The sequence below is a fragment of the Mobula birostris genome, chromosome 3 (genome assembly GCF_030028105.1).
Source record: "Mobula birostris isolate sMobBir1 chromosome 3, sMobBir1.hap1, whole genome shotgun sequence".
In the NCBI taxonomy this organism is placed as follows: Eukaryota; Metazoa; Chordata; class Chondrichthyes; order Myliobatiformes; family Myliobatidae; genus Mobula; species Mobula birostris.
This window is the reverse complement of record NC_092372.1, coordinates 131,601,378-131,615,443: the sequence shown is the minus strand read 5'-3', so window position 1 is coordinate 131,615,443 and position 14,066 is coordinate 131,601,378.

Below are 14,066 nucleotides of genomic sequence, written 5' to 3'. Positions count from 1 at the left end.
GCATGCAACTTGGACAGCATCCTTGGACTTTATATCTTGGCCTTCGCTTGTTTGGAGCAGTTCTTTGCAACAGAAAAAGTTTTCTTGGATTTTGCCATCATTTACAAATCTTATAAATGCTACAACATGACATTTATTTGTGAACTCACCAACCTGGATAGAGAAGCTGTTGTTTTTCAGTATATCACACAAAACCTCTTCAGTATCATGTGATATCTCAGCAATATGTTGCCTTAATGTACTATTTGAGAGTGAAACCTTTTCAATTCCTCATACTGCATCTTGTCTTAACACAGAGGTTAATAAAATATAAAAATAAACGGTATGATAAATAACTACAGGAAAACCACAAAGAATACAAAAACTTCACAATACAATCGCAGCGAGTAAAAATTCTTTCTTTAGAATAAAAATTTCCCTCCAACTTTCTGCTACACCAGTAGTTTGTTCGCTCTCATTAGTCAGTCGGTGGCATGTAAGCGGGAGTTACAGAGAGAAGCTGACGTCACAGTTCAAATTGTGTGAAAACACTCAATCCTCAGAAAATGCACTTTATGCTCCTCATCAGCCTACCGTCCTCCCCTTCATGCAGTACAGCGCTCACCAATTATCAGCCTACTGTCCTCTCCTCCATACAATGCTGTGCTCACCAATTATCAGCCTCCTGTCCTCTCCTCCGTGTAATACAGTACTCACCAATTATCAGCCTACTGTCCTCCCCCCATGCAAAGCTGTGCGCACCAATTATCAGCCAACCGTCCGCTCCCCCCGTACAATACAGCGCTCACAAATTATCAGCCTACCGTCTTCCCCTCCGTGCAATACAGCGCTCACAAATTATCAGCCTACCGTCTTCCCCTCCGTGAAATACAGCGCTCACAAATTATCAGCCTACCGTCTTCCCCTCCGTGCAATACAGCGCTCACAAATTATCAGCCTACCGTCTTCCCCTCCGTGCAATACAGCGCTCACAAATTATCAGCCTACCGTCTTCCCCTCCGTGCAATACAGCGCTCACCAATTACCAACAGCTTCCCCTATCTTAAGTCACAAACTGAGAATGGACTCAATCAAATAAACACGGTCACACTGTGCACGGCCACACTGGGCTGAGAGATCTCTAATGAAATTGCTAATGGGGCTGCTCGGTCACTGCCCACCACGGCGAGTGCTAGCATTGCGTGTTGTGCGAAGTTCAAAACATGATGCTCAGTCTGCTTAACCTCTCCTTGCATGGCAAGCTCCACTGTTGAAGGAATCAATGTGGAAAACCTCTCTCTTTCACAGCCTTATTCAAACTTAATAGAACAGAACTGTACACAAATTGAAATTATTAAATAAATCAGAAATTAATAGCAATCATGAGGTTACTAGATTCAACAAAACTCATCTGGTTCACAGATCCTTGAGGAAGGGAAGTCTGTTATCCTTACCTGGTCTGGCCTGTGCTGGACTCGAAATTCACCAGTGTGAATGTCCTAACTGCCTCGTCCATTGATAGACCATTAAAGGCGCGACAGTAAATGCTGGCGCTGTCAAGGGGCACTCAGAACCCAGCTGCAAGCTGGCATCCGACCAGTGCATCAGCTTTTACTGTCTATTTCGCCACAGTGTTAACTAAAGACACCCAAGAAATGAGTGTAATCTTAGTGACGTCTTAGATCACATGCATAATACGAGATGGAGGGAGAAAAGTAGGAAAATCACTGAGTCATAAGCATCGACAGCCTGTACCTATGGTAAGAAATCGCAGAGGGCCTTGTAGACATATCTGCCCTGCTTTTAGCCACTAGCGAAGTTCTAGAAGACTGGAGGGTGGCTAATGTTTTCCATTATTCAAGAAAACTAGCAAGGCCAGATTTGGGAACTACAGACCAGAGATCCTGACTTCAGTTGTACGGGAAATTACTGGAGGGGATTTTGAGAGGTACTATCTTCCACGTTGTGGATAGTGAAGGCCAGGACAGCAGTAGACAGCATAACTCTCTGCACAGGCGGTCATGCCTGCTGAACGTTTGAGGTTTTTTGAAGAGGTAATTAAGGGGATAGATGAAAGTAGGAGAGTCGATTTTGCCTATGTAACTCCCACTTCGACTAGTGGCTTAATATAAGGGATGATAGCCCCTGGCCCGGCCAAACAAGAAATCTCATTTGGGTGGATGCTGCACGATGTGACCCCTGTCATAAATCAGTACCATGAAATAAAAAAAAGAACGCAATATGTGATTAGCTGATTGAGCTTTATAATTCTTAATTTGACTATTAGATTAGTAAAGAAACAAAAAAAAGAAAAAGGGCCCATTCTCATGAAACAAGTCTATTGCGCAAGGTTGGAGCTCACTGATAAGGCCGTTCGTCCATCATCGACCTCCTCCGATCGTCGCTGACCTTCGGACCCTCACTCCAAGTCCTCTCCAACGGCGGTCTACCAAATCTCTCCATTCGCGTCTTCTCTCCTCATCTCTCCCCGGCAAAAGAACCGTGAATTCCTGACTCCCAGACACACAAGAAAGAACAACATCCCGCTCATTGGCTAGCATGTCCTGTTATCTCTAGTCATAACCCAAACATTGCTGCTACAGAGAAACCATTACCTCAGCAGTGGTACATTACAAAGAAGCCATTACATTGGCAGTGAAACCTTTACACTCTCCCTCCACCAAATTTAGTCATGTCCTCATGACGTTCAGATAAGTCGCCAACCCTTCCTGCAAAACACAAAGTCCAATCCAGGTGCACCAGGCAGTGACATAGCTTCCCAAAACAGTAGGGGTCCCACTCTGCTCCGCTGCTGCTACTTAAGCCAGCCTATCCAGTGGCCTCCTAATTCTCTGAGACCTCCGCACCCTCTCACCTAACTCTTCAGGTTCAGACACTACTGGGGTTACTTCCGGTCTACCTGGCGAGCCTCCCCCGACCTATCACTCATGCCCACCTCCAACTCGGACCCCTCTGTTCCGTGCCCAAGCCCCGCTTCCTCCCCTGCAGAGTTCCACTGCAACCCAGGCTGCCCACAGATGGCACCCCCTCCCCCCCAACTTCACTTGACTCAGCGGGAGAAGGGCCGGAGTCTCTCTCTCAATCAATTGGGAGTTAGTGAAAGTCGGCATATACCACACATCCAGGTCCTCATCCTCCGAATCAGTATCCCTCTCAGGGGTGGGGGCCGGCCTAACCTCGCCTGCTGTGGGCCCTGCAGTTGTCCTGCATTTTCGCAGAGTCCTCTTATTAGATGGAGGCTCCAAGTTGGGCTCTGGGTCGACCTGAACCTCTTATCCCAGGGGCAGCAGGTGGTTCCAATGGAGAATTCTGACAGGCCCATTCCCATCGTCTGGTTTCACCCGGAAAACTGGTAGGTTTGGCATTTGACTCTTCGCCACATAGGGTGTAGCCGCCCAGCAGTCAGCCAACTTGTGCTTCCCAGGTAGCCCAGAATTCCTTATGAGGACTCTGTCTCCTGGCATGAGTTGGGAGAACCTCACCTTTTGATCATACCTCCTCTTATTTCCTCGATTCTGCTTAGCAGCCACGACCCCAGCTAATTCATAAGCCCTTTTCAGCTCCCTTTCATATCAGACACATACTTCAGATAAGTCTTTGAGGGTAAGTCACCTTCGTCAGTCTCAAAACAAAGGTCAGTGGGCAACCTTGCCTCACGCCCAAACATCAGATAATATGGCGAGTACCCAGTAGCTTCATTTCATGTACAACTATAACTGTGAACCAGATGCCCAATAGATTGACTCCACTTGCTCTTCTTGCTGATCTCCAGGGTCCCAAGCACGTCTAGCAAAGTTTGATTAAACCTCTGGCTGGGGATCACCCTGCGGGTGATAGGGCGTGGTCCTCGACTTCTCGACTCCAAGCATGCCCAGTAACTCACGGATGAGTCTGCTCTCAAAGTCCCGTCCCTGGTCACTATGTATCCACCTGGGAAGGCCATAATAGATGAAATACTTCTCCCATAACACTTTTGGTACCATAGATGTCCTCTGGTCCTTGGTAGGAAAAGCCTGAGCATATCTAGTGTGGTGGTCCGTGATGGCAAAGACATTCACCATGTTGCTGGCATCGGGTTCTATGGAGAGGAAATCCATGCACACCAGGTCCAGAGGCCCCGCACTCTGCAAGTGGGACAAGGGTGCTGCCCGCGTAGGCAGTGTCTTCCGCTGTATGCATCGAATGCATGACTTGCAGTATTGTTCAACCTCCGGCTTCATTCAGGACCAGTAAAACCGATCTCTGAGCAATCCATTGATCTTTTCAACCCCCAAATGTCCAGAATCATCATGAAGTGACATCAACGCAATCCTCCAATACTTCTCAGGCAGAAACTGCTGGCAATGCCGAGGTCGGTCCGGGGGTGACGTGATCCGGTGTAAGATCTGGTTTTCCAATTCCAAACGAGGCCATTCTCACAGTAATGGAGGCACCAACGCGTGTTTCATCTTCTTCACCTGAGCCATGTTTCCTTTCTCGACTGCTGCCCAAATGGTACTGATGCCGGGATTATCTCGCTCAGCAGCAGCCACTTCCCCAGAACTCCAATTCGGCAGCTGATTTGTCTTCAGAGCAGTCAGGTTACAGTAAACTTGGAGAACGATGTCATCAGAAGCTCCCAATTGATCCACTGCTCAATCCTGCCCCTCCTTTCCCTCCGCCTTCGCCTTGATGGCAAACTGACACATGGCCTTCACCCCTGGGGCAGGAACGCTCTCGCACTCCTCGTCCATGTCCAGTCCCTCATGCGCCCATTGGGACAAAGCATCCGCATCAATGTTCTGGCTCCCGGGCCGGTACTTCAGGCTGAAATCGTGGGCACTGGATTGGAAGCAGCATCTCCAACACCATCACCCTGAGCGCGGGGGCCCCCCAGGGCTGTGTGCTCAGTCCACTGCTGTTCACTCTGCTGACCCTCGACTGTGCAGCAATACACAGCTCGAACCACATCATCAAGTTCGCCGATGACACGACTGTGGTGGGTCTCATCAGCAAGAACAATGAGTCAGCATACAGAGAGGAGGTGCAGCGGCTAACGGACTGGTACAGAGCCAACAACCTGTCTCTGAATGTGAACAAAACAAAAGAGCTGGTTGTTGACTTCAGGAGGACACGGAGTGACCACTCTCTGCTGAACATCGGCGACTCCTCCGTTGAGATCATTAAGAGCACCAAATTTCTTGCTGTTCACCTGGTGGAGAATCTCACCTAGTCCCTCAACACCAGCTCCACAGCAAAGAAAGCCCAGCAGCGTCTCTACTTTCTGCAAAGGCTAAGAAAAGTCCATCTCCCACCCCCCATCCTCACCACATTCTACAGAGGTTGTATTGAGAGCATCCTGAGCAGCTGCATCACTGCCTGGTTCGGAAATTGCACCATCTCAGATCGCAAGACCCTGCAGCGGATAGTGAAGTCAGCTGAGAAGATCATCGGGGTCTCTCTTCCTGCCATTACAGAGATTTATACCACATGCTACATCCGTAAAGCAAACAGCATTATGAAAGACCCCACGCACCCCTCATACAAACTCTTCTCCCTCCTGCCATCTGGTAAAAGGCACCGAAGTATTCGGGCTCTCACAACCAGACTATATAACAGTTTCTTCCCCAAAATCATCAGACTCCTCAATACCCAGAGCCTGGACTGACACCAACTTACTGCCCTCTACTGTGCCTATTGTCTTGTTTATTATTTATTGTAATGCCTGCACTGTTTTGTGCACTTTATGCAGTCCTGGGTAGGTCTGTAGTCTAGTGTAGCTTACGTGTTGTTTTACGTAGTTCAGTGTAGTTTTTGTATTGTTCATGTAGCACTATGGTCCTGAAAAACATTGTCTTGTTTTTACTGTGTACTGTACCAGCAGTTATGGTCGAAATGACAATAAAAAGTGACCTGACTTGATTTGACTTGACAGACAACACCGCCAACCACCGATGGCCTGTGGCATCCAGTTTCGCCAAGGTCAGGATATAAGTTAGGTGCTGTTGTCTGTCCTCACCTCAAACTTGGCCCTGTAGAGATAGTCACTCAGCTTATCCACCAGCGTCCTTTTCAACGCCAGAAATTCCAGCTTGTGCCTGGGAGAGTTTTTCTCGGAGGGTAACAGACTCCGGCTGTCAAGTGCAACAGGCCCCAACCTGGTGCCCTGCTCCTGATACAGGACGCCCCCTAAACCCTCTTGGCTGGCATCCGTGTGCAGTACATACGGCAATTGGGGGTCCGCAAAAACCATCACCACCGGCACCTGGGTCAGCAGCTCCTTCAGTGATTGAAAGGCCTCTTCACATTTTGCATCCCACCTCGGTCCAAAGGGCTCCAAAGGGCTAAGATACTCTCATCTTCCTGTCCTTTTTTCCCCAAGGGAGGGTGACTGCACAGAAGCTGATTCAACGGGTGACTCACTTTCATGTAGCCTTTTACGAACCTCTGATAGTAACCATAGAACCCGAGGAACGCGCGCAGAGCGCTCACAGTCTGTGGTCTTGGCCAAGTGGTACCTGCCTCTATCTTAGCCAGATCTGTCACTACTCCATTCCGTGAGACTATATGCCCAACATAGCTAACAGATGTTTGGCAGAAATGGAACTTGTCGGGGGAAAGTTTTAACCCTTCAGCTTTCAGGCAGCCCAGCACCTTCAGCAGCCTCACTTCATGTTCTTCCAAGGTGGATCCAAATACTATGAGGTCATCCAGATATACCAATACCTCAAGCAAGTTGATGTTCCCCACCGTATTCTGCATGACCCGCTGGAAGGTTGCAGGGGCTCCCAATACGCCCTGGAGCATTCTTTCGAACTGGAAAAATCCCAGGAACATATAAATGCCGTTTTATCTTAGTCGACCTCACTCATGGGGTTCTGGTAATATCCACTCTTCAAGTCCAGCGCACTGAACCACTTCGCACCACTCAGGCAGGACAGCGCATTTTCAATCCTTGGGTCAGGGACAGTGTGCCTGTTCAGAGTCCTATAGTCCACACACATCCATACCTTCCCATTCTTCTTTCGGGCCACTACTACTGGGGACCCATAGGGGCTTCGGGACTCGGTGATGATTCCAGCTTCCATCAACTTACACAAATGCTGCTGAACGTCCTCCACCTCTGCAGGGGCCAGTCACCGAGACCTTTCTCTGAATGGGGTAACCTCAGTCACCTGGATAGTGTGACGAGTGCTCTTGGAACAACCCACATCAAACTCATCAGTGGAAAAGACACCTTCCAGCTTCAACATCTTCTCTATCAGCCTCCTCTTCCAACCCGCAGGAACCGGGGAGTCTCCAAATTTGAATGACTCAGCGGTCAACTTTCCCCCCTTTTCCAATAGTTTCTCCCCAGCGTGTCTCACAGGGACACTAGACATTACTGTCACCAGGAACAGATGCGCCAGGGGCATCCCCCGTTTGAAGGTGACCTCCCTCTTCATAGCGTTCCTGGCAATCTCTGCCATCCTGCTTGCCTGTATAACCGAGGGCTTCTGCAATTCAGGCCTCACCAGTACCCCAGCAGGAAATCCCGACTCCCCCTCGTGGTCTTCCAGAGTGTCCACTAAGAGAGCCTTGCCGTCAGGAATTCCGGGAAATTTGGGGGTCCAAATCTTGCTACTACCCTGGGCCGTACCACTATTGGCATCAACTGGGTGAACCACACAGTCCTTCGTCTAAATTCGGTATCCGGCCTAATGCAGCTACGCACTTCCTCAAAAGCAGCTCGAAACACCAGGTGCACGGACAATGTCCCCAGAAAGCTCTCACAAGCCTTCTCCTTGCAGGCCCCCATGAGCCTCCTCACAAGAGGCGTGTTGGTCCCCACCAGAATTGAAATGCTGCCCTTCAAAACAGGATCAGGACAAACCAGCACTAATGTATCGAGAAACTCAGACATACCAAATCGGCCTCCAAGAGCTCCAACTTCACTGACAAATAACCGTTATACAGATAATCACTAACACTAAGCCCCCAGATCTCCAGTGCACTGAATGGGGTCAATGGCAAATGCTTCAGATACCAGTTGTAAACCGAATTATACAACAATGTGACCTGCGACCTGGTGTCGAGTATGGCTTTAGCATAAATACCCTCTATTCGTAGCAACACACTGGTACCTGGTCCCACTAAGTCTTCAGGAATTGGCCTTTCGCTTTCGGGGGTTCCTTGGTACATTGCTGGGAACGTGTTTTCCCATAGACACCAGGCCATTCCCTCATTGGGTCTCCTCTAAGTTACTCTCTCTGCTTAGGTACCCGGGGGCTCACTCTCCTTCTGTCGTGACACCTGCTGCCAGCAGCCCTCCGCATTGTTCGCCCCTTGGGGGATCCGACCCGCCATCAGCTTCATCATATGGGGGGGGTCACACCCGCTGATAACAGCCGATATATCTCCGTTCTCAACTCTGCCACAATCTCCTCTACTGCTCCCCGGGGTAGGCTATCTGTGGTCACTTCACCACAGGGGACCACTACCGAGGACTGTACCCTGCTGACGGAGTCTTCCCGCACCTTTGCCGTGCTCTTCTCTTCCTGTACCTCTCTGATCAGCTCAACAGAAGATGGAGGCACATCTTACAAGACTGTCTTAGACCCCAAGCAATCAGGTCATTGGACTGGCCGCCCCGGCTATCTGGTCCATTTTTAACTGATCCACCTCGGCTGCCTGAATGGCCCCTCTGAGCTGCAAGCAATTTAGCTGCCTCCCTAGCTGAAAAATAAAAGCAGAAAGCTTCTCCCCCTTCTCCTGACGCATGTTCTGAAACCCCACCATGAATTCCATTGGGCTTTCTGTCCGGCCAAAAGCATTGCCGAGAGCTTGCATGTAATTGACAGCTGTCACTACGGGATACCGCAACTTGACAGCTCTCACAACGTCAGCAGCCCGCTCATTCAAACTTCCAACCAATCTCTGTCACTCTACATCATCAGAGCACTGCCATCCATCTAACAACAGTGAGGTCCGCTCTGCCCAAGTCTCATACTCCTCTTCCCCTTTAGGGATGGGCGTTATTCCAGAGAACAGGTGGAGCCTGCCATAGCTGGGACTTTGAACCTGATTTTTCCATTTATTTGCCAGAGAGGTAAGGGCGGATACTATCTCAGAATTCTCACTCTTCACCGGGGGACGTGGACGAGTTAGACCAGGATCCCCAACCCTTTTTGCACAGCAGACCAGTTTAATATTGATAATATTCTTGCGGACCGGCCAACTGGGGCGAGGGGTGGGTAGTGTTCGAGTTCAACAGTGTGGGACAGGGAACGAGGAAAGGTGCTGCTGACTCACATCGTTTCATATCGCCAAATCATATCGTTTCCTTGCGGCACGGTAGCATTTGCTTTGCGGCCCAGTGATTAGGGACCACTGAATTAGACTTTCCAAATCTGACCACTCTTTCCCCTCACTCCTGAGAAATGAGGGAACTCTGTCTGTGAAACCTCCGCCCCCAGCTACTGCTACGTCAGTGCTAGTCTGCATTAAAACGAGAGCTGCGCCCGCCACTTCATCAAACCTTCACCCACAAGCGCAACCTTAACAATACTTAACAGGTAAATTAACAATTCATCCAGATTACGAATATTTACCCCACTGGTTCAATGCTCAGGGTAATCACACAGCATCCAACCGAATGAATCCCGAACATAGCCCCCACAATTGTAACTCTCACTTCGGCTTACAGTTTAGTATAGGGGATGATAGCCCCCGGCCCGGCCAAACTTAAACAATCTGGTTTGGGTGGATGCTGCATGATGTGCGCCCTGTTACAAATCAGTAGCCCAAAATAACAAACAGTACACAATATGCGATTAAACGATTGAGCTATATAATTCTTAATTTGACTATATGATTAGTAAGGAAACAAAAAAAAAGAAAAAGAGCCCATTCTCATGAAACAGTCTATTGCTCAAAGTTGGAGCTCACTGGTAAGGCCGATTGTTGACCATCGACCTCCTCTGATTGTCGCTGACCTTCGGACCCTCACTCCAGGTTCACTCCTTCTGAGGTCTATCAAGACTCTCCATTTGCGTCTTCTCTCCTCACCTCTCCCTGGCAAAAGAACCACGAATTCCCGGCTCCCAGACACGAAAGAAAGAACAACATCCTGCTCATTGGCTAGCATGCCCCATTATCTCTAGTCATAACCCAAACAGCAGTGGGACATTACAGAAAAGCCATTACATTAGCAGTGAAACCTTACAGTGTGTTGCACCTATATGGACTTAAGTTAGGCCTTTGACAAGGTCCTACATGCAAGGTTAGGTTGCTTGGGATTCAGAGGGAGAAGACACCTGATTCACCTTTCCTTTCCAGTCCTGGTGAAGGGTCTCAGGCTGAAATGTCAACTGTTTATTCCTTTCCAGAGATGCCGCCTGACCTGCTGAGTTCTTCGAGCACATTGTATGTTTTACATGTACATGTTCACTTGTCTTTTGTTAATGGGCTTGCATTTCTGTTCAATACAAAATAATAATGCGGATTCTCTTTATTGCAGGACTTATTCAATATCATGCAGGAGTACCACAAATTTAAAAAGTTGGAGTTTGATGGAATGAAGGGAAAAGTGCTAAGTGGCACATTTCTCAAATGAGTCATGGGTTCTTGGAATGCTGCTTCAATTTTCAATCTCTCATTATTGCAGTAGGAAGTTCCCACCTGCGACAAGAAGGCAACAATTATACCAGTGCCCAAGCAGAGCAGGGTGAGCTGCCTTAATGACTATCGTCCAGCACCACTCATATCTATGGTGATGAAGTGCTCTGAAAAATTGGCTATGGCTGGTATTAACTCCTGTCTCAGCAAGGACCTGCACCCACTAGAATTTCCCTATCACCACAATAGGTCTACAGCGGTTGCGATTTCATTGGCTTTTCATGTCACCTTGGATCACCTGGACAGTACAAATACCTATCTCAGGATGCTGTTTATTGACTACAGCTCAGCATTTAAATACAATCATTCCTACAGTTCTGATCAAAAAGCTCCAGAACTTGGGCCTCGGTACTTCCTCTGCAACTGGATTCCTGACATCCTAACTGAAAGACCACAATCTGCGTGGGTTGGAAATAACATCTTCGCCTCCCTGACAATTAATGCTGGAGCACCTCAGGGATGTGTGCTTAGCTCACTGCTCTAATCTCTCTACAGACATGTCTATGTGGCTCAAATGCCATTTATAAATTTTCTGATGATACAACCTTTGTTGGCAGAATTTCAAATGGTGATGAGAAGGTGTACAGGAGCAAGATTTATCAGCTAGTTGAGTGGTGTTGTAGCAACAACCTTGCACTCATTGTCGGTAAGACCAAAGAACGGATTGTGGACTTCAGGAAGGGTAAGTCCTCATAGAGGGATCAGAAGTGGAAAGAGTGAGCAACTTCAAGTTCCTGGATATCTCTGAGAATCTAACCTGGACCCAACCTATTGATGCAACTACAAAGAAGGCATGATAGTGGCTATATTTCATTAGGAGATTGAGGAGATTTGGTAAGTCACCAAAGACACTCGCAAATTTCTACAGATGTACCGTGGACAGCATCACTGTCTGGTATGGGAGGGCTACTGCACAGTATTGAAATAAGCTGCAGAGAGTTGTAAACTCAGTCTGCTCCAGCACGGGCACTGGCCTCTGTAGTATCTAGGACATCTTCAAGGATTGATGCCTCTAAAAGGCAGCATCCATCATAAGGACCCTCATCACCCAGGTCATGCCTTGTTCTCATAGCTACCATCAGAAAGGAGGTACAGGAGCCTGAAAGCACACACTCAAGGATTCAGAAACAGTTTCTTCCCCTCCGACATCAGGTTTCTGAATGGACATTGAATCCATGAACACTGCCTCACTACTTTTCTACTTCTATTTTTGCATTACGTATTTAATTTAACTATATATATATATATATATATTTACTGTAATTCATGTTTTTCTCTATTATCAGGTACTGCTGCCGCAAAGACAAGAAATTTCACGACATATGACAATGGTATTAAACCTGACTCTGATTCTGACCCTTTGGATTGCAATGCACAGAACAAGTTGCCATATTTGGATTGGACTTTGTTGGAGTGGTGAGTCTTTGGCTCTATGACACTTCAGCGAAGACAGGCTTCAGTCAGAGAAGGCAAAAAAGAAAAGCTTTAGATAAAAATGTTTCTTTCCTTCCCTTCTTTACATCTGCTCAGTTAGGACAGAAGAGATGTCAGGCAGGGTAGTTGAATTCTCCTCTTGTGGAATGTGGAAAGGCAGGCAGATCTCCAATGTCTCTGATGACTACATCTGCAAGAACTGCAAGAAGCTGCAGCTTCTAACAAACCACATTAAGGAGTTGGAGCTGGAACTGGATGAACTCCTGACCAGGCAGGAGGCTGAGCGGGTGATAGATAGGACATATAGAGAAGCAGCTACACCCAAGGTGCAGGACACAGGAAACCAGCTGACAGGAAGGGGAAAGGGGTTAGGGAGCCAATGCAGAGTACCGCTGTGGCTATCTCTCTCAACAGGTATATCACTTTGGATACTGTTGGGGGGTGGGGGATGACCTAACTGAGGAAAGTCATAGAGGTAGTGTCTCTGGCACTGAGTCTGCCTCTGTGATTCAGAAGGGAAGGAGGAGAAGAGACATGCTGTGGTGATAGGGGATTTGTTAGTTAGCAGAATGGACAGGAGATTTGGTGGGCAAGAGTGAGATTTTCAGATGTATGTTGTCTCTTGGGTGCCAGGGTCTGGGATATCTCAGTACGAGTCCTCAGCATTCTTAGTGTGACATGAACGGCCAGAGGTCGTGGACAATGTAGATACCAATGACATGCATAGGAAGAGTGACGAGGTTCTGCATAAGGAGTTCAGGGATTTAGGTGCTAAGTTAAAGGGCAGGACCTCCAGGGTTGTGATCTCCCAATTGCTACCCATGCTACATGCTAGAGAAGTCAGAATTAGGAAGATTATATAGTTTAACATGTGGCTAAGGAATTGGTGTAGGGAGGGAGGGCATAAGACTTTTGGACGGGTTATACCTGAACCCGAAGGGGACCAGTATCCTGGCAGGAAGTTTTAATAGAACTGTTAGGGACGGTTTAAACTAATTTGGCAGGGGGATGGGAACCGGAATGATAGAGTGGAGGAGGGGGAAAACAGAAATAAATCTAAGATAGTGAGCAGTAAAGATGTCAGGAAGGACAGGCGGGTGATGGGGCAAATTTGCAGCCATTGGGATGAGTTGCAGTGCAATCAAAGCAAAAAGCACCAAATACTGGACTTAAGGTGTTATACTTAAATTCACACAGTGTATCGAAAGGATAGGCAGGTAGGCAGAGGGGGTGGTGTGGCTTTACTGGTAAGAAATGATATCAAATCATTAGAAAGAGGTGACATAGGATAGAAAGGTATAGAATCTTTATAGGTTGAGCTAAGGAATCGCAGGGGTAAAAGGACCCTGATGGCAGTTATATACAGGCCTCCTAGCAGCTGCAGTGATGTGGACTACAAATTACAACAGGAAATAGAAAAGGCTTGCTAGAAGGGCAGTGTTATAATAATTGTGGGGGATTTTAACATGCGAGTGGATTGGGAAAATCAGGTCGGCACTGGATCTCAAGAGAGAGAATCTGTAGAATGTCTATGAGATGGCTTTTTAAAACAGCTTGTTGTTGAGCCCACTAGGGGATCGGCTGTACTGGATTGGATATTGTGTAATGAAGCAGAGGTGATTAGAGAGATTGAAGTGAAGGAACCCTTAGGAAGCAGTGATCATAACATGATTGAGTTCACTGTGAAATTTGAGAAAGAGAAGCCGAAATCCAATGTGTCGGTATTTCAGTGGAGTAAAGGAAATTACAGTGGCATGAGAGAGGAACTGGCCAAAGTTGACTGGAAAGAGACACTGGCGGGAAAGACGGCAGAGCAGCAGTGGCTGGAGTTTATGCGAGAAATGAGGAATGTGCAAGACAGATATATTCCAAAAAAGAAGAAATTTTCAAATGGAAAAAGGATGCAACCGTGGCTGACAACAGAAGTCAAAGCCAAAGTTAAAGCAAAGGAGAGGGCATACAAGGAAGCAAAAATTAGTGGGAATACAGAGGATTGG